General features: G+C 39.7%; 1 non-coding gene across 1 annotated transcript; it reads left to right on the top strand.

Moving 5' to 3' along the window:
- Positions 1–3,276: 3,276 nt before the first annotated feature.
- TRNAG-CCC (transfer RNA glycine (anticodon CCC)) lies at positions 3,277–3,349 on the top strand. Its single transcript has one exon. It is a non-coding gene; the product is annotated as a tRNA-Gly (tRNA).
- The last annotated feature ends 323 nt before the right edge of the window (positions 3,350–3,672 follow it).

The raw sequence follows: 3,672 nt of genomic DNA, 5'->3' as shown, positions 1-3,672 counted from the left end.
GGTCAAGAAAGTAAGTGAGGACAACCTGCCAAGACTGAATCAGGAAGAAATAGAAAATATGAACAGACCAATCACAAGCACTGAAATTGAAACTGTGATTAAACATCTTCCAACAAAGAAAAGCCCAGGACCAGATGGCTTCACAGCCGAATTCTATCAAACATTTAGAGAAGAGCTAACACCTATCCTTCTCAAACTCTTCCAAAATATAGCAGAGGGAGGAACACTCCCAAACTCCTTCTACGAGGCCACCATCACCTTGATACCAAAACCAGGCAAGGATGTCACAAAGAAAGAAAACTACAGACCAATATCACTGATGAACATAGATGCAAAAATCCTCAACAAAATACTAGCAAACAGAATCCAACAGCACATTAAAAGGATCATACACCATGATCAAGTGGGGTTTATTCCAGGAATGCAAGGATTCTTCAATATACGCAAATCTATCAATGTGATAAACCATATTAACAAATTGAAGGAGAAAAACCATATGATCATCTCAATAGATGCAGAGAAAGCTTTTGACAAAATTCAACACCCATTTATGATAAAAACCCTGCAGAAAGTAGGCATAGAGGGAACTTTCCTCAACATAATAAAGGCCATATACGACAAGCCCACAGCAAACATCATCCTCAATGGTGAAAAACTGAAAGCATTTCCACTAAGATCAGGAACAAGACAAGGGTGCCCACTCTCACCACTCTTATTCAACATAGTTTTGGAAGTTTTAGCCACAGCAATCAGAGAAGAGAAGGAAATAAAAGGAATCCAAATCGGAAAAGAAGAAGTAAAGCTGTCACTGTTTGCAGATGACATGATCCTATACATAGAGAATCCTAAAGATGCTACCAGAAAACTACTAGAGCTAATCAATGAATTTGGTAAAGTGGCAGGATACAAAATTAATGCACAGAAATCTCTGGCATTCCTATATACTAATGATGAAAAATCTGAAAGTGAAATCAAGAAAACACTCCCATTTACCATTGCAACAAAAAGAATAAAATATCTAGGAATAAACCTACCTAAGGAGACAAAAGACCTGTATGCAGAAAATTATAAGACACTGATGAAAGAAATTAAAGATGATACAAATAGATGGAGACATATACCATGTTCTTGGATTGGAAGAATCAACATTGTGAAAATGAATCTACTACCCAAAGCAATCTATAGATTCAATGCAATCCCTATCAAACTACCACTGGCATTTTTCACAGAACTAGAACAAAAAAATTCGCAATTTGTATGGAAACACAAAAGACCCCGAATAGCCAAAGCAATCTTGAGAACAAAAAAAGGAACTGGAGGAATCAGGCTCCCTGACTTCAGACTATACTACAAAGCTACAGTTATCAAGACAGTATGGTACTGGCACAAAAACAGAAATATAGATCAATGGAACAGGATAGAAAGCCCAGAGATAAACCCATGCACATATGGACACCTTATCTTTGATAAAGGTGGCAGGAATGTACAGTGGAGAAAGGACAGCCTCTTCAATAAGTGGTGCTGGCAAAACTGGACAGGTACATGTAAAAGTATGAGATTAGATCACTCCCTAACACCATACACAAAAATAAGCTCAAAATGGATTAAAGACCTAAATATAAGGCCAGAAACTATCAAACTCTTAGAGGAAAACATAGGCAGAACACTCTATGACATAAATCACAGCAAGATTCTTTCTGACCCACCTCCTAGAGTAATGGAAATAAAAACAAAAATAAACAAATGGGACCTAATGAAGCTTCAAAGCTTTTGCATAGCAAAGGAAACCATAAACAAGACCAAAAGACAACCCTCAGAATGGGAGAAAATATTTGCAAATGAAGCAACCGACAAAGGATTAATCTCCAAAATTTACAAGCAGCTCATGCAGCTCAATAACAAAAAAACAAACAACCCGATCCAAAAATGGGCAGAAGATCTAAATAGACATTTCGCCAAAGAAGATATACAGACTGCCAACAAACACATGAAAGAATGCTCAACATCATTAATCATTAGAGAAATGCAAATCAAAACTACAATGAGATATCATCTCACACCAGTCAGAATGGCCATCATCAAAAAATCTAGAAACAATAAATGCTGGAGAGGGTGTGGAGAAACGGGAACCCTCTTGCACTGCTGGTGGGAATGTGAATTGGTTCAGCCACTATGGAGAACAGTATGGAGGTTCCTTAAAAAACTACAAATAGAACTACCATATGACCCAGCAATCCCACTACTGGGCATATACCCTGAGAAAACCAAAATTCAAAAAGAGTCATGTACCAAAATGTTCATTGCAGCTCTATTTACAATAGCCCGGAGATGGAAACAACCTAAGTGCCCATCATCAGATGAATGGATAAAGAAGATGTGGCACATATATACAATGGAATATTACTCAGCCATAAAAAGAAACGAAATTGAGCTATTTGTAATGAGGTGGATAGACCTAGAGTCTGTCATACAGAGTGAAGTAAGTCAGAAAGAAAAAGACAAATACCGTATGCTAACACATATATATGGAATTTAAGAAAAAAATGTCATGAAGAACCTAGGGGTAAAGCAGGAATAAAGACGCAGACCTCTTAAAGAACGGACTTGAGGTTATGGGGAGGGAGAAGGGTGAGCTGTGACAGGGCGAGAGAGAGTCATGGGCATATACACAGTAACAAACGCAGTAAGGTAGACAGCTAGTGGGAAGCAGCCGCATGGCACAGGGATATTGGCTCGGTGCTTTGTGACAGCCTGGAGGGGTGGGATGGGGAGGGTGGGAGGGAGGGAGACGCAACAGGGAAGACATATGGGAACATATGTTTATGTATGACTGATTCACTTTGTTATAAAGCAGAAACTAACACACCATTGTAAAGCAATTATACCCCAATAAAGATGTTAAAAAAAAAAAAAAAAAAAAAAAGACTTAGCTCAAGGGCCCCCTCCTCCAGGAAGCCTTCCTGAGTGCTTCCTCATGCTGAGCTTCCTTCTGCTGCAGCACTTGGTCAACCTCTGTTAATAATCTGCTTTCCACAGCTGTCTCCTCTTGCTAACTTGAGTTTCCAGAGAGCAAGAATCACGCCTCATTCACCTTAGTGGCGACAGCACCTAGCACAATGCCTGCCATCTGTGGTATATGTGACCAATATGGTCCCTCCCCTCGAAGAACTCAGAACATGGACTTTATGTATACTTAGGTGAGAGATGCATCTCAGGAGATCTTGTATAATCTGGAATCCAAATCCAGGTCAGTTAAGACTAGGGAACCAAGGGACTTCCCTGGTGGTCCAGTGGGTAGGACTCTGCGCTCCCAATGCAGGGGGCCCAGGTTCAATCCCTGGTCAGGGAACTAGATCCCACATGCATGCCACAACTAGGAGTCCACATGCTGCAACTAAGAAGTCCACATGCCGCAACTAAAAGATCCTGCATGCTGCAACTAAGACCTGGTGCTGCCAAAATTAATTAATTAATTAATAATAATAATAAATAAAATTTTTTTTTAAAAGACTAGGGAACCAAGGAGAACACACTGGTCCAACTACATGAATCTAAGCCCTTCAGCTTGTAGTGAGCACGCTCTGGGCACTGATTTATAATCGTGTCATCTGAAGATTTTCCATTTCTTCTCACCTTGACTCAGGCATATGATACTTTCTGCAAAAATGAAAG

The sequence above is a fragment of the Delphinus delphis genome, chromosome 17, assembly GCF_949987515.2.
Source record: "Delphinus delphis chromosome 17, mDelDel1.2, whole genome shotgun sequence".
Lineage (NCBI taxonomy): Eukaryota > Metazoa > Chordata > Mammalia > Artiodactyla > Delphinidae > Delphinus > Delphinus delphis.
The sequence above is the reverse complement of the archived record's forward strand: the minus strand, read 5'-3'. Positions and strand labels throughout refer to the sequence as shown.